The 18,095-nt window shown below is 45.0% G+C and overlaps 1 protein-coding gene across 6 annotated transcripts in view; it reads left to right on the plus strand.

The window, feature by feature from the left end:
• NAV2 (neuron navigator 2) overlaps nt 1-18,095 on the plus strand; it is a 372,791-nt gene that overhangs the window by 237,481 nt on the left and 117,215 nt on the right. The gene's annotated exons all lie outside the window — the stretch shown is intronic.

Below are 18,095 nucleotides of genomic sequence, written 5' to 3' on the forward strand. Positions count from 1 at the left end.
AAATCTCACGAAAGTGGGCATTTCAGTCACCTGCGACTTCTAGCCTTTGTAGACGTGGTACCTGAATTTCTCAGAGGAAATTCCACTCCTTAAACCCCTCACCCACTGCAAACCCAAACAAAACCCACAATTACAAGCTCAGCGCCACCCCAAGACCTCAGAATCAGGCACAGCAAGTTAGAGCTTTATCAATCAAGTGACTTTTGCCTCACTCCGTGGGAGCTGTTAATTAAAACCGCTCAGCCATTGAGTTGAGAGCGAGGGAGGGAGACAGAGATTGAGGACAGCTCACAGACTGGATTTTCTCACTCCTTTGCAAGCTGGCAGAGCTATTTTAGGAGTTGACGCTGACTTCACAGTTGACTGATCCATTCACAGCTATGTGTGTGAGGTTCCTTGGGAACAGCTTTCATTTAATGCTCTGCAGCCTGGCCCTCTGGGTACAAAGAACCCACAGTAGCCTCTGACCAGGTATACATAATAGTTCATAATAATGATCATCGTAGTAATATTAATAAGAGCAGCTACTGTTTATTCAGCATTTTTAAATGCTGGGCACCGTGTGCGTTACTTTATATACATTTATATAAAGTATATATACTTCATATATACTTTATATACCTCTTTCCATCCTCACTGTAGTCTTGACAGAGGAATCATTCTTCCCATTGTCCTGATGGGGACACTGGGACTTGGAGGTGAGTTAGGAATCCAGGACTCAAACTCGGACAGCCCGACTGCAGGGCGTGTGCTCCACCACTCACTTTGGGGCTTGCATGAAAGCTGTGTAAACACGTCTAAAATGTCACTTCTCTTCTTCCTCCCAAACCTCTTTCTCTTCCTGTGTTTCCACTATCCATTTTTTTCCCCCCACTCCTGGAACCCAGAGAGAATCTTCACGCTCTTCCATCCCCTTGTTCCTGGAATGCCAGTCACTAAGTTTGATGGATTCTGTCTCTTGACTGTCTCTTACTATGTTTTTCTCCATTCTCTCTGCTCATGTTTCCACCCTGATGCTGACATCCCATCTCTCCTTCACTGCCTTCCTTGCCTCTGACCTCAGCGCCCCTGCAACAGACCATTCTACACGCTGGGGAGAGAAATCTCTCTAGACCAGAGCACACATCACGATGATGTTGTGTTCTTATGCTAAGGAAGTGGCTCCACATTGCCTGCTGGGTAAACTCTGTGTTTTAGTCATTATTTCTGTGCAACAAATGACTCCACAATTTAGCTACTTGAAACTACCATTTTGTTTTGTTCGTGGGGTCTCCGCACCAGGAATTGGGACAAAATACAGCAGAGATGGCACGTGTCTGGAGCCTCTGCTTGGAAAACTCCGAGGCTGGAGCTCACTGCACAGCTAAGGGGTGGAGTCGTTCCCAAGCTCGTCCACTCACACGCCTCACCCCTAGGGTGCTTTGGAAGTTAGGGCGGCCTTGGCCTCTCCATGTGGCTTGGCTCCCTCACAACACCGAGGCCTCAAGATTGGCAGACTTCTTATGTGGGGCTCAGGGCTCCAAGGCAAGGGTTACAGTAAGCAAAGCAGAAGCTATGTCACCTTTTAGGATCTAACCTTGGAAGTCAGAGACTGTCACTTCTCCCATACCGTATTGGTCAAAGCAGTCGCAAGCCCTCCAGATTTAAGAGGAAGGAGCATAGATGCCACCTCTCAGTGGGAGCCTGGCAAGGTCCCCTTGCATGTGTGATGGGAGATGTTGCCGTGGTTATCCTGGGAAAATACAGTCTGCCACATCCTACCCCTTGCTCTGTCCAGCATGGCATTGCAGGCCCTCCCCGTACGGCCCCACGTTGGAGTGTCTGCTTTATGGAGGTGCAGACCTTGCCTTGCTCACTGTGTGTCCCCAGTGCCTAGCACGGTGCCCGGCTCATCCTAGGCATTCCTTTTGCACGTGGGGAGCTAACGAATGATTGACTTGCCTAGCCTCCTTTCTTCCAGTCTTGCCATCTCCGTCCTGCCCTCTCCCCTCCTCCACCCTGATCCTGTTCCTGCTACTCTGGACCATAGACATTTCCTTGATATAGAAACCACATTCTTAAACCTCTGTGCTCCCTCTGTCTGTAAATCCCTCCCTGCTCAATTCCCACGCACCTGCCGCAGTCCTTCACGAGTCTGCTGAAGCCGGGAAGCCTTCCTTGGCAGACACCAGGCCTCCCCCCTCTGGGTTCCCAACACCTGGTGACACCTCCCAGATGGCCCTCTCAGTTCCTTTTGGCTTATCTGTTTGTGTAAGTGTCTGTCCCCAAGCCAGGATATCCTTGAACAGAGGGATTGTGTCTTTTTATACCAGGCCTGCTGTGTGTGCTTAGTAGTATGTGTGGAATGAAGAGAGAGAGAGAGGGTGGTAGTGGTAGGACTGCTAGTGCTCCTGTGATTGCAATGTAGCCAGTGTTTACTGAGCACCTGTCACGTGGCAGGCACTTTGCAGGTTTTATCTCGTTGAATTCTTATAGAAATCCTAGAAGGCCTATAACATGTTACTATCCCCATTTTACAGATGTGGAAACTGAGGAAGAGAGAAGTCACTTGTCAAGGTCATGCAGCTACTAAAGGGCGCAGCCAGTTTCAGGAAGCTTGAGGGCTCAGCGACTGAGATCCAAGCCTCTTGTCTTTAGCTGCTGCCGCCTACTGGCTCTGACACCCAAGAATTTTTTTCTAGGTTTTAGAGAGCTCTACAAAGCCTAAACTTCAACTGGATTAATAGAATTATTATGTGGGAGGCAACAGAGTATCTTCTAGACAATATCAAGGCTCTGTTTTGTTCTTGGAGCTGGGTTTTAAGGGGTTCGGAATCAGGTAGAGGTTTGTTTAGGGAAGGGTGACAAGGAAGCCACAGGGTTCAAAACCCAAAACATAACAGAGGTGTTTGTAGAAAGTAGATATGCTTGGCGTGGAAAATATTTATAAGAAAAGTAGGTCGCACAGAACCGAACTTGGAGTCAGGCTCACCTTCTTCATTACCTAGACACCAAGGCAACCATCAATCAGCACAGGGACAACTAGACCCATCGAAACTGGAGGCTGTTTTGCAATGACATGAGCCCTGCCTGTCACTCCCTGTTCCTGGGAGTATTGAGGCAGAATCTGGAAAACTGTGTGTCCCACATCTCACAGGAGAGATTCCTGCCTGAGGTGAGAAGCAGAAAGGGATGACCTTTAAATGGCCTTCCAGTTGTAAGATTCAGGGTGTCCAAGTTCCCATAAGAATCTCTGTGGCCCAATTATAGACAGAGCAGAACTGGGTTTCTGGAAAAAAGGGGTGTCCTTGGAAAGCCGGGTGCCCACTGGTCCCACCAGCCTGGGGGTAATAGAAGAGTCACTAAAGTTGTTTCTTCTGAAAAGATTTGAACCGGTGCCTCCTAATGAACACAAATTGCACACGCCTCCTTCTGCTCCAGGTTCTGATCTGGAGGACAAAGGGGTTTGGAAGCAGAGTGGCCGGTGGCTGTCGAGGACCACTGTAAACTCAGCATCTGCACACGAGCAAGACGGTCGTGAACATTGCTACCTGTTGCTTGTATGATGAAAATGACAGGCTTTTAAAATGTAAAAATGTTATACTATTGACTGTGCAGAGTCTGGGAATTCTGCTTTGCCCTAGCCTCATTTGAATTACGGCTCCAGCTTATCTGTCCACCATTCTTGTGAAAGTGGAAGCGTTTAAACAAATCAGAGAGTGGAAAAAAAATCGGGGACCCCATTCTTTTGTCTGTGAAGCCTCAGACAGCTGTTATGACTGCAGATCCCGGTGCACTGATAGAAGGTAATTTGAGTATCCTGTAGGCACCCAACTTCAGCGTGGTTCCCACTTGGGAGGCCCCTGGCCTGTGTTTGGGCTGCCTCTCAGCCTGCCCTTCCCGCTGGAGGCTCCAGCTGCTGCTGGGAGCCCTGCCACTCCCGGCCCACGCTGCCCTTGGCCGCCCTTTCTGCACAGGCCGGCTGGTTTGCCTGGGTGCTTGGCCGCTTGGCTTCTAGTGTCTTGTGCCCAGGTTCCCTCCAGAGCTCCCGCAGCTGCCTTGCTACAGGGAGAGATGTGCTTATCCACACAGTTTGTGCCACACCCTGTCCTCTTGGAAACACACTTGTGGCACCTGTCCTAGCCCGTGCATGTTGAAATTCTAAGAGAGAAACACAGATTTTTGCCTTTCAAACTGAGCTCCCCACGATGCCGCTTTCACTTTTTATTTCTTTTTAAAAAACCATGGACAGTGGGGAATTTAGCCATGGGGAAATGAAATTCTCTTCCTCTCAGGTTCAGGATTCCTCAGAGTGTGGCACTAATGTTGTTCCTCAAGCCACGCTATCCCTTGAATGGGACCTGTTGACCCTTCCTTCCCTCCAAGCCTTCTCCTACCAGCTTCCACTGCCTACAGGCCCACCTCTTCCTACAAGTCTTCCTTGGCCCCCTGCAGTAACATAGCCTACTATTGAAAGCACTTGACTTATCTCAAAGCAGACGCAAGGACACATCTCATTTCTCTTTGTATTCTCCAAATGCTTAACACATACGATATACGTACAGTAATCCCACCATCCACGGGGGTACGTCCCAACACCTTCCGTGGATGCCTGAACCACAGAGAGCACTGAACCCTATATAAACCATGCTTTTCCTATATATGCACACCCATGATAAAATTTAATTTATAAATTAGGCACAGTAAGAGATTAATAATAACTAAGAATAAAATAGAATGATTATAACAATATACTGTAATGAAAGTTATGTAAATGTGACCTCTCTCTCTCTCAAAATATCTTGCTGTGCTGTACTCACCTGTTTTTGGACCACGGCTGACCATGGATAACTGAAATTGTGGAAAGTGAAACTGTACAGACAATTTAATTCTTGGTTGTTATTCTTTCCTTCAGTCCACCAAGAAACACTTACTGGGTGTTTCTTCAAAGTTACAGGAACAGTTCGTAGAAACTGGGGATATTGAAGCAAAAATACTGGTCCTAAGATGATGATGATGATGATGATGATGATGATGATGATGATAATGATAAGAGTCCTGCTTTTATTGATCCTGTTGGGGAAGAGGGTAGAGTACCAGAAGACAGACAAGAGAGCAGTTGTAAGAAAATGTAAAATAAGGGAGCCAAACTTCAATTTTATCATAAAAGCGAGAAAAAGGGATTTGTTGAAACCACGACTATATTAACATGAAAGCACATCAGTGACTACTTTCTCACTGTGTTTCCTTGGGTAAATCACTCAAAGTCTCCACGTCTCCATTTCCCATCTAAGAAAATCGCTAGACCACATAATCTTTGAAATCCCCCCTGGATCTAAGATTCTGTAGTTCCATGAAACTATCTGTCATGGGTGTTTTCCTTAATGCTCTGTTGCATTTAAAGTGAGATTTTAGTGGTAAAAGCTTTTCAGTCTGGTGTCCTCAGTGGGTGGTGGGGAAGATAATCTTAAAAGACATCCTATGTTTCTACATTAATATCCTAGATGAGGCGGAGCATCGTGGCGTGGGAACGCCACATGCCAGCGTGAAGATTAGCACAGGTGTTTTAGTCATTGAGAACGCATCATCTGGTTTTTGGATTTTGTACCATGTCAAGCCGCACACACACTTTTTGGAGCAGGACACACTTTTACCGACCTTAGCAAAAAAGAACATTTTTCCATGGTTCACCACGAGGGGGACCTGAGCGTGACTTGGTGTGTGCCCAGCTGAAGAGGTTGGGCTGATTTTTCTCTTTTGCTGTGACCCTTGGTTTGCACAGGATGCCTTTTCACTGTAGGATTTTGTTTTGGTTTGAGATCTAAGAATTTCAGCCATGTCTTACTCTTTTTTGAGGGGAGAGGGGCTTGGGGGGTGGGTTTGGGACCCATCTTTGCAGTACAAAAAAAAGGTTTTTTGCACCCCAAAGAGGCAGCTGTGAGATCTAGCTTTCCTGGCTCAGGGTGTGGAAGGGCCCGTCTGCAGCCCCTCAGCCACGGGCTGTTTCCCACATGTGCGTATGCCGTATGCCGATTTTGTGGATGTACAGCACATTTTTGGATAGTCTTTCTTAATATGGAGATCTAGTATCTTCATTAGTTTAAGCTCTGATCTCTCCAGGAAGAAAATGACTGGTTCTCATCCTCATCTAGTTGAACTCAGTATTTTTCAAACTTTTTTTTTTTTTAAGTCTCATTCCTGCTTCTGAACTGAGGGTGGAGGGCTTAGTGGGAGGATAAGAATTAAGCGTGGCTCTAAAGAATCACGTATCTTTCATATTTAATAGCTCCTTGCCAGCCAAAATTTTGTCAAACTTTAGCTATAAAATACCTTATAAAAAACACTAGGCCTTTTTATTTGTCTGTTTAAAATGGTAAGTTTATAACACTGAATATGCTTTTTCAAACTCCTTCCTCCTCCGCAGAGATGGGCCAGTCGCACAGAGAGCCAGTGTCCCCACTGCCCGTGTCCTGTCCTGAAGGTGACCCTGTGCACACGAACACACAGCCAAGCGCACAGGGTCAGCGCCCTGTGTTGTCAGCTGTTGTGTCTACTGTTCTTGCTGGATTTAGGGGCGGGTAATTTGAGCATCCCGTGTTCCCCATTCTGGCTTAATCCTCTAATGCTTGAAGGCCAGAGGCCTGTATATGTATTTCTTTATATTGGTGGTTCATTTGTGGAATACCATTGAGAATGGTACCCAGAATGACCATTGTCTTGATGAAAGTATCACCTTGTAGAAATTTAGCATCTAAAACCATAGGCTGAATTCATTTTACATTTTACATCCACATGCATGTCTGTGTGAACTACCTGATCTCCTTGCCCCAGCCCGAGATTGCCTGGCCAACACCTTCAAGATGCCACTCTAGGCTTCCTTCCTCTAGGAAGCCTTTTCTGGCCCCTTTCCCTGCTTTGGCTCTTGCTGAGCCCCAGGCAGACATTTATGGCGTCTGTTTGCCCCAACCAGACGCGCGGCCCTCAAGGTCAAGGACTGAGCCTGATTCTTGTATCCCCAGCACCCAGGCTAGTGCCTGCCTCCCAACAGAGACTGCATAAATATTTGTTGAACAAATGTCACCACCTTAAAACATGGTCCACCTCTGGGGCAAAGGTATACTTGTAGCTTTAGGACAGCCCTTCCTGCAGCCCCCAGGTGCTTCCAGAAATCCAGTTGCTGAGGTTGGCTGATACTCCCAAGGCCTGAGTTATGCCTCTGTCTGCAGAAGGGCTTGTCTCCCAGTTATAAGTGAGTCACCTTCTCACTCCATCTGTTCTCAGTACAACTCGATGTTTCTTTCAGCTGCAGTCTACATAAGACAAGGTGACACTTGCATGAACCTAAACCGAAGCGCCAGCTTTCCCCAGTTTGGTAAAGACTATGGTTATTACCTGGGGCTGTCTAACTTGAAACCAGAAAAGAAAGAGACACTGGATGTCTGGTTTCCACCCCTGCAGGCTCTAGTCATCTTCCAAAGGGAGCACACGATCCTCCAAGCCCACGTAAATTCCTCTGACTTAATGTAAAAGTGAACTTGAGTCATAGAGCACTTTGGGGCTTGGAGAGGTGCATCAGAGATTGCAGGAGCGATAAGGCGGGGCAGCCTGCAGAAGCTCGGCAGGCGTGTTTTGGTGTGTCGGAAGTGCTTGGGAGGCAGGGTTCTTTTGGCAATGTGGAAGGCTTTTCCAGGGTAAGGGCCTAGGATCATGATGCCCCATGGAGCCTCTGCACTGTCCATAATATTCTGGGTTCAGCATGCCTGATCCTGTTGGCCTATGCCACTCACCAGCCATCTGGGTTTCCTACAGTTGGACTGTTCTGAGGACTGTAGGCCTTTAAGTACAGGACCATGAGTTAATTGATATTTTAGACGAACCTTGGAGAGTTGTAACATCTCTTATCAAACACTGATCTGAGATGGAGGGGACCCCAGGGATCAGCTTCAAGCTTAAAGCAGGAGGAGGCAAGACTAGTTATTACAAAGATATGAAATTTAAATTACAATTCTACTTTAGTCACACCGTGGCAACTAATCGTCAGGGAAACTGAAGCCAATCTAGCCCATAGTTCCTTCACCCAGGTCTCAAGATTTAAGGCAGCATTTCTGACAGTTTCAGCCTGGCTAACTGCAGGAGAATTACTTACATGTCTATCAAAAATGCAGGTTTGGACCAGGTGTGGTGGCTCGTGCCTGTAATACCATCACTTTGGGAGGCTGAGGAAGGAGGATTACTTGAGGCCGAGAGTTTGAGAACAGCCTGGGCAACATAGCAAGACCTAGTCGCTATCAAAAAAAATTTTTTTAATTAGCTGGATGTGGTGGCACACATCTATAGTCGTAACTACTTGGAAGGCTGAGGTAGGGGGATCGTTTGAGACCAGGAGTTAGAAGCTGCAATGAGCTATGATTGTACCACTGTACTCCAGCCTGTACAACAGAGCAAGACCCTGTCTCTAAAAAACAAATAAACAAAAAACAAACAAAACAAAAATAACAAATTCCAGTTTGAGGGGAAAGAATGAGTAGGTGCAGAGAGCATGGGACATTTTTAGGGCAGTAGAATTATACTCTATGATACTGTAATGATGAATAAATGATATTCTGCATTTGTTAAAACCCATAGAGCTGTACAACATAGAGTGAACCCTAATGTAAACTGTACGTTATTACATTGGGGTTTACATAGGGCTTTAGTTAATAATAATGTGTTAACACTTATTTCTCAATTGCAACAATGTACCACACTTACTAATTAAAATGTCAATAATAGAGCAAACTGTTGGGGAAAAGACGAGGTATAGGGAACTCTAATTTCTATACAATTTTCCTGTAAACCTCAAAAAAAAAAAAAAGTCTATTTTTAAAAAATACAAGATTTGAGCTCCACTAAAGACTTCCTGCATCTGTGGAGCCAGGGCCCTGGAATATGCATTTTCCCCCAGTTACACTGATGATTCGGGTGTGTTCTGAGGTTTGAGCATTCCTGGATATCGGTCCATCTCCTTTCACCATCTGTTTCATTCCAAGAAAGAGCTTAAAGGGGCTTTGTCTAGAGAACTGTTTCCTGTGTGTTAGGATGTGTTTCATCTTTCAGAAGGTGGACAAGAAGCTTCCTGCTAATGCTAGAAATATTTGCCGCAATTCCACACTGACGGTTGAACCACAATAAAGAGAATTCAGGCAACACCACATTTCAGATGTGGGGACTGTCAGTCTCCCAAGCGTGCAGCCCTGCCTGTTCCCATTTCAAACAAGCATAGTCATAGATTATAATGCAAATGTTATGTCCATTGATTTAAATAGGGGTGATAAGTACACTCTTGTTGTAATTGTTGGCTGTGTGTTTAAGTGTGTATTTTATTAGCATAATTATAGCTTTTTCTAAATTAAAATGTTTATGGAATTTATATGTGTATAGATCCTTAGGTAGGCTAAACCAAAATGCTCTGGAAATTAGTATTACGTGGAATTTTGTTAAACTTGCAGAAAGTCACGTTGCATTTTTCAAAAGATACACAGACCCTGGTAGCATGTTTTACCACCATGCAGAAATAAATTTTCCCACTTGCTCAATCTCTCCTCTGCTAGGAATTTGTGAGAGCAAAACCCAAGCAATAGTGAGATTGAGTCTGTGTGCTAAAATTCAGGGTGATGTAAATTATAGCAAAGCCATGAGCCACACTGAATCAGTTTATAGCAAACAAACAAGTCTTGCAATGTAAAAACCATTGCAGAATACATTGAAAGGACCCACTCAGCGAGGATCTGCTTCTGCCCTATTTTGGCAGAGGGACTGCAAACTTAGGGCTGCAGGTCTGTAAGCCAACTTGAACCGGATGCGAATTTCACACATAGGTGAGATGATAGGTCCATGGCTTTCATGAGTTTCTCAAAGGCATCCATAACTTTGGAAAATTTAGGAATTTCTGCTTTAGCTAGTGGTCTCTTAACTGGTTTTGGTTGTATTTATTTTTAAAATATATGTCATGTTATTGAAATATTGCACATACTATAAAACACACAAAACATGGGAATTAAAAGGATGTGAAGATCGGGCACGGTGTCTCACGCCTGTAATCCCAGCCCTCTGGGAGGCCGAGGCGGGTGGATCGCTCGAGGTCAGGAGTTCGAGACCAGCCTGAGTGAGACCCCGTCTCTACTAAAAATAGAAATAAAAATTATCTGGACAACTAAAAATATATATAGAAAAAATTAGCCGGGCATGGTGGCACATGCCTGTAGTCCCAGCTACTCGGGAGGCTGAGGCAGTAGGATCGCTTAAGCCCAGGAGTTTGAGGTTGCTGTGAACTAGGCTGATGCCACGGCACTCACTCTAGCCCGGACAACAAAGCGAGACTCTGTCTCAAAAAAAAAAAAGGATGTGAAAAGAAATAAAGATAAAAGCAAGCACTTGAGTTTTCCCTCCTGTGGATCATCTGTGCTCCCCTCTGCAGAGACCATGCCTGCTACCGGTGCTTCTGATTCTTTAACGTGCACACACATCACCAGGGGAGTTTACTGAAACGCAGAGTCTGATTTCAGAGGTCTGGGACACTGCATTTTAAGAAAGTGGCCAAGGAACTCTGAAACCGCTGGTCCACAGCTGTACTTGAAGCAGGAGGTAGAGGGTGACACTCATGTGCAGTTTTGCTGTAGACGATGACCCCTATTTATGCTTTCTGTTCTTTCCCAAATGGCTCTTCAGTGCCTCACTTTAGGATATAGAAATGGCTAAAGTCTGTGGCACCAGTTTCCCCCAGTGAGGCTTCTAGGGGGCCCCTGGGACCCTTTGACTCCTCCTTAACTCTGGCCTGCCTTTTCCCCGCTGCTGCCTCTGTTCCCATGGGGACACTGGAGCTGAGCTCTTGTCTGATTAGCTTAGCAACCTCTTTGTGGTGCTCCCTAGAGAGTGCGCTGTGCTGACTGGGCTAGCCAGAGTTGGCTCCAGACCTCCCGAGTGGGCTCACTTCTGCAGCAAACTTGACTTTCTGCCTCACCACGACCAGGATTGAGCTGTGTTTTCCCACTCATCTGGCTCATTTTGCAGTGAGATGGACATGAAACGCAGAAAATCTGGGGAAGGGGTTGGTGCCCCTTAACCTGTGAATATTCCTGGTGGGTGGCTCATAGCCACTGAGGAAACTTCCAGCAAATAGTGACATCTGTTTGCCATGGTCATGTCCAATGCTCTGAGCCAAGGTGGCTTGTGGTGTGGTCACGGGTGGCATGCTCCAGGCTTGAGCAAAATAAGGGGAGATTTTGCTTAAGATATAAATTCAAGTCCCATATCCCCCTAAAAAGAGCATGATGATACCGACTTGGTGATGTTCTGAAGAGTCAGCAGTCCTGGAGGACAGTGGGAAATGGTGCTAAAGGTGCCAAACTCGGCATCAAACAGAAAGGTAGGAAACTGGTTGGATTCTCTAAGCCCACGTCTCCCCTCTGCCTCTGCCAGCATTTGTTAGAAGGTTCCTTCAAAGGAACGGAAACCAAAGAAGTATGAGTCTGTGCTAACGAAGAATTGCCCACTAAGGCACAAAAATGAAAGGGTAGAGTCATTTCTTACCCCTTCTTTTCCCCTACCCTCATGTTTCTTGATTGCATGCATTGTCTGGTCTGGATTATTTATAGTTCAAGTCCTATTATTACAGGGAAACCCAACTGAGAAAGACATTCTAACCTAGGACTTTCTCTCCAAAGGCTGCTGTTGGTTTTGTTTCATCATGTGTCAGTTTGGGGAGACCCATAATTGAGAAGAAGCAACACCATGTTCTTTAATTGGAACTCACCTTTATTTGATTTTAAAATACACGAGAAGGTGTGTGAGTAGGATATTACCATCACTATGATATGACTCTGTATTTGTCATGTGAAACGAGGGTGTTTAATGAATGAAATATGCCACATTTGCCTCAGGCGTTACCTAAAAACTCTTTGAGGACAAAAGAGCTTCTAAGTGTTTCCTTAGTAGAATTTTAAGTATTTGCCTAAATGGTAGTGCTGCAGTTTTATAATTAGCACTGAGAAATTGAACCCATTTTTTTCCAGTCATATTTTTGCATTTCAGAAGCATTCTCTTCTTCCCTATGTCAAACGTAGCAGCTTCCTTTCTTTCATAAAGATCGGCTTTCTGCAGAAGGACGTAGGCAGCTTTGTTAGTCTAGCTGGTCGGTTTGTCCTTCTGTGACCCAGAGTGAAGTTGACTCATCTGACTTCTAAGAGGCCCTAAACTAAAGGGATCTTTTTACAGGTTTGTCCAGAAACTCAATTTACATCCTAATAAACTCAAAGAATGAATGTCACGCTGTATTGTAACTGAGTGAAGAAGCCCCGTGAAAGCTTATGTTGTTTGGGGATTTGCATGTTGGCACCATGCTCAACAGCAAGGGCTTTTCAGCAGCCCACATCGTTTTTCTCAATCTTAGACAACAAAGCATGTGTTGATGTATATGTTCATATATTTATATTGGTATTGGCAAGGATATTACACACACATATATAATTATTTTATTCCATTTTTCTTTACAATGTTTATATTTAAGCCAAAAGTGTGTCCAAAAACTATAGACAGGACAAGCTGACATATTTTTGGAGAAAAGTAATTGCCTAGGATTGATTTGATTTTTTTTTTTTTCTGTTTGTACTTTCATTTCCTGCATCTGAGAATTTGTTGTTGTTGTTGTTGTTGTTCTTGTTTTAATGTCATGTTCTCTTAGAAATGCTCTTGACTAAAGCAGGTTGGTACGTATTTCTTTCCATCCTGTCCCCTCTCATCCCCCCAGTTCTTGATGGAAGGTGGTTTCTTTGGAGATTAGTGACAGTCCCTTTGTGTTCCTTCTGCAGGCCCTATTGATCTGTGGACTTTGGGAATGAGAAGTCACCTCTCCCTCCTTCCAGAGGTGACTCACAAAGCCAGTTTCACTCGGTTCCACATTGTTGTGTCATTACGTCTAAAGAAGGGGAAGAGATCTATTTACTAAATGTTGGGCTCGAAATCCAGCATATTTGTTCTAACAGGTCCTATTAGATTCCTGAGCCTTTTCATAGCTGGTGTCAGCTACAGACCTATTTTGTTGAGAAAGTTCCTTGTAATAGGCATGTTGCCTTCCCAGGTCTGCCTTGGCTGGAGGGATGGTGAGGTCTACCCTGCAAGTCTGATCATTCCCCAGAGGTCTGGGATGACTCAGGCAGGATTAGAAGTGGTGTGTTCTGAAAAAACTGTAGAAGGAAATATCGATGAGAAAATGCTCACCAGAAATGGAGTAAAAATGATGAAGTATTGAGAAGTTGGGGTTCGCTCTGAAATAGAAGCAAGAGCCTGTTACTCATTTGCTTAGACCTTCATGTCTCCCCTTCAAGGTCTTTAAGACTGTGCCCTTGGCCCCATGCAGCCCAGTTCCTGGCTTTGTTCCCAATGTCCCAGCAACAGTGAACTATTTACCCTTCTGTTAACGTCCCCTCCTCCTCCTCCTCCTCCTCCCTCTGCTTTTACAAATGCTATCCGTGTGCCTAGATGGATCGTCTTTTGGCAGGCAAACTCCTCTGCACCCTTCAGGGCCTGCTGGAATAGCGCTCCTCTGTTACAGCTTCCCTGTGTGTTCTCAGAGCCTGTCACGCGTTCATCTGTCACACCATTCTTCATGCAGCAGTAGAGGTACTTACGTGTCTTAGTCCCTCATAGATGTTCAGCTTCACCAGGGCAGGGACTAGGTCTTGCCATCTCCGTAACCCCAGCCTGGCACAGAGCCTGGGATGTAGTATTTGTGGTACTGAAAATGGAAGACGACCATGCAGAGTCACTACCCTGTGACATGGGCAATTGCAGTGATGATAACAACAGCAGCTAGTGATGAGGAAATGCTCCCTGTGTCCGGGCAGTGGGTTTCGTATGCATGCACCATCTCATTGAACCCACCACAATCCTCAGAGACTCATCTGTAGTTTCACCCATCTTGCAGATGAGAAAACTAGATCTCAAAGCAATTACGCTGAAATGTGACAAATTGAGATTAGAACGCACCCACCTGCACTGTGATCTTGACTATGGTTTTATTATTTTCCTGATGTGAATAATAGAAGTGATAATGCACTTGATAAGGCTCTTTTGAAGGTTGAATGCCATGATTTAGGTGAAGCACTTAACACAGTACCCAGCAAGCACTCAGTACAGTTAGTTCTTACTAACAATGACGTGTACTAGATCCCTCAGCTAGCAAGGGGCAGAGGAGGCATTTGAACTCTAGGTCTAACCCTGATGCTCATGGGACACCCCGGGATGCCTCAGCCTTGAAAAGTAAGAACAACCCACAGACACTTTGTCCTTTTAGCAAAGGCTCCCACTCTCTGCGCAGGGTTCTCTGGGGAAGCTTCGGAAGGTGGAGACAGAAAGGATAACGTGGGAGTTGTTGAGCAGCTTGGCAGCTGAGGCGGGAACCCACTCGGCAAACATCAGGATGTTACCAGCACCTCATTAGGCTCCAACACTAATTATTTATGTCCCCAAGGAGAAGGAAAGTGTGGCGCTGGTGCTCTGGGATTCAGTCCCCGGATCAGCTGGTTCCTTTGCTTGTGACCTCAGGCAAGTCATTTTCTTCTCCACCCAGTGGGAGCCTCTTGTAAAGTGCAAAAAACTGGGTGAGGCCAGCCCTGCCCTGCTTCCCTGAGCCTTCAGGAACACAGGCCTTTTTACCACTGCTGGACAAAGGCCAGTGTTTCAGATGAGCACACCAATGACTGCTTCATCTGTAAATTACGCTTTCTTAAGGGATTAACTTTGTTAAGGCAGTTTATATTATCAGAAGCCAATTTCTATACAAATTTGGGTCCAACAAAAACATACATTTTTGTCGAGACTAGAAGAGTTATTTAAAAACACATAATGAAGCTTTTTTTGTAAATCAAACTATTATAATTGATGGATAATAATCTGGAAAGAAATATTTTATTTTATTTTATTTTATTTTTTTTTTTTGAGACAGAGTGTCACTTTGTTGCCCGGGCTAGAGTGAGTGCCGTGGCATCAGCCTAGCTCACAGCAACCTCAGACTCCTGGGCTTAAGCGATCCTACTGCCTCAGCCTCCCTAGTAGCTGGGACTACAGGCATGAGCCACCGTGCCCGGCTAATTTTTTTGTATATATATTTTTAGTTGGCCAGATAATTTCTTTCTATTTTTAGTAGAGACGGGGTCTCACTCTTGCTCAGGCTGGTCTCGAACTCCTGACCTCGAGCGATCCACCCGCCTCGGCCTCCCAGAGCTAGGATTACAGGCGTGAGCCACCGCGCCCGGCTGGAAAGAAATATTTTAAATTAGATTCTTGAGTGTGAGTCTGGGTCTAATGACAACTCTGTCTCCAGTGCTGTGCTGTCTCCCAGGAAGAGGCATACAACAAAATTTATTTTAAAGAGTATTATTATTTTTATTTTTTATTCTTTTTCATTTTTAGAGACAGAGTCTCACACTGTCACCCAGGCTGGAGTGCAGTAACATCATCATTAGCTCACTGCAGCCTCAAACTCCTGGACCCAAGTGATCCTCCTGCCTCAGCCTCCAAAACAGCTGGTACTACAGGTGTGCACCACCGTGCCTGACTCATTTTTTTATTTTTTATAAAGAAGGGATCTTGCTATGTTGCCCAGGATGGTGTTTAACTCCTGGGTTCAAGTGATCCTCCTGCCTTGGCCCTCCCAAAGTGCTGGGATTCCAGGCATGAGCCACTGTGCCTGGTATGAGTATTATTGTTACTTTTAAATGATTGAATACATGTTTACAAACCTCTGGGAGAAGAGGTAAATTCTCCATTTTCCATACCACTCTTCCTTCCCTCCCTCAACCCGTACACCTTGAATGAAATAGACTTGCAACTGAACCTTGACCATTGCCAGACTAGTTACATTCAGCTCCCTGACTTTCAGTTCTTAGTGTATTTGAGAAGGTAGAGGACCCTGGTTTATCCTTGCCTTTCCCCTCCTCTCTGCCTAAACAAAGAATTCCCAGCAGCAGTTGACAAGCCACATTCACACATTGAGTCCCGTCTCTCCAGGGCCCTCCTCTTTTTAACCACATTGCACCCAAGTGTTGCTGGGGGCTGCAGCATGTCTCAGCGTTCCATCCGCGAAATGCACACCAGGTTCTGCTCTGTGGCCGTAGCAGGAAGCCAGGGGTATGTATGTGTGGGCCTTGTCTACATGCCCCGGTGCATGTAATTGCCCAACCGTGCGTGTTGTTTCACCAGCAGTAAAAATCCAGCAGGGAAATGAATGCTAAAATTAGTGTGTTTGTCCTTTGACAAGATCTCCCCAGTTGAAAGAATTTTGTTTATCTAACTGGCTGGACAGACTTTGCTAAAATCAAAATTAACTGCCTTGCTTAATGGTGCAATAGATTGTATTTTGAAGAGCTTCCACTGAGTTCTCCTTGAAAAGGACATTTGATCTAGAGAGTCCAGCCTCTGGCAAAGTTACAGCATTTTATTGTAGGTGTTTTTTTCCCTCCTTGTGCCAGTTGTAGGATGGATGCACATAGCTTGTCCTAGCTCTGCCCTGAGTCACTACATGTGTTGGACGGATGGGTGGACGGACGGACAGATGGACAGATAGATGGATGATGGATAGACTGGCAGATACACAGTTTAATTTGGTTGCCGTATGTCTTAGAAGTCAAGTTTGTTAACATTTAAGAGGAAAGAAACCTGTCATCAGTGTCCTTACAAAAAGTTTTTGCTAAACTCCGCCCATGGCTATGTCTCTGGGCTTCATTCATTCATGTGTTCATTCATTCAACAAAAACAGTATTTAATAAGCTCTAGGCACATGGGATATATTTGAACAAAATAGGAATAATCTCTCCCTCCAAAGAGCCTACCATCTAGTGTGAGAGACAAGCATCAAAAGGCAATTAAAGAAATAATTATTTAACTATAGCCACAATCATTGTTTTTTTACTTTATTTCTTATTGAGATATAATTCATATATCATAAAATTCACCATTTTAAATCGTACAATTCAGTGGTTTGTAGTATATTCACAGAGTGTTTTTTTGTTTTTAAAATGATACAGTCGAGTGAAAAATTCACTCTATTCTGCTGTCGTGTTGTCGGCTCAACCACAAACACTTGGTCTGACTCACGCCAACAGACTTTTCACGGTGTTGCCTTGCGACGTCTGTGATTGTTAGTGTCATAAAGGGAGGGGGAGGGGACATTGGAGGTGTTCAGTTCAGACGTGATGTCCTGGGAGCTGCGCCGAGGAAAGTTTCCTGTGACCCATAGTGGAAGGCGCTTCTCACACGAGTGGAAGAAAGTTCAGTGGGAACTTTCTTCTCTGCCCCTTACTTGACCTTACTGATTCTGGGAAACCTCCACCGCGTCTCCTAATTTTGTTCTTCTAAGAATATACCCTAAAAAGGTCCCCAGCTAGAGGAGGAAGAAATTCAAGAATCGGGAACCTTCAGGATCAACCCCACATATGCAAAAGCAAAAATGCTGAATGCAGTAAAATGCAGTGATTGTGGTCAGCTGACTCTGTTTCAAGTAAATAATGACTCACTAGTGTTCTTACTACGTATTATTTGACTTGAAAATGAAATGCCTGCATTTTCAGATACCTTGCAGGGTGATCTGATGGAGTCCGTGCAGGGAGTAGAGGGTCCAAGTTTGGTTTTAGGCTCTGCCCAAGATTTGCTTTGCTGTCCTGTTCTCCTCTGAATATGAGGAAAATGACACGGCCCATCTCCTTTATGGGGTTCTGTGAACGAACCAACATGGATCTGAGGTACAAAGGCTTTTGGACCTGAGCTACCTCCTACTAGTGCTAAGCTTTCAGGACCTTGGCTGGTTGGTAGACTGTCAGCCGTCTGTATGCATGTTCCAAGGACCCTCCCTCCCCTAGACAACACCGATTCCATCAGAACACAGCTTTGTAGCATCACCAAGAGATCTGGAAAAGAGTGTTGTTTACAGAGTTTTGTGACAACCCCTCTAAGACATCAGTATCAAAGGTAAAATTCAAGATCACAGCAACCATAATGTCTTCCATCTCGTATAGTCTTACACAAATTACAGAGCACTTCCCATATTCCATGTCTTGCTAATTCACATGTCTGCCTTGTGATAT

The sequence above is a fragment of the Lemur catta genome, chromosome 7 (assembly GCF_020740605.2).
Source record: "Lemur catta isolate mLemCat1 chromosome 7, mLemCat1.pri, whole genome shotgun sequence".
Classification (NCBI taxonomy): Eukaryota; Metazoa; Chordata; class Mammalia; order Primates; family Lemuridae; genus Lemur; species Lemur catta.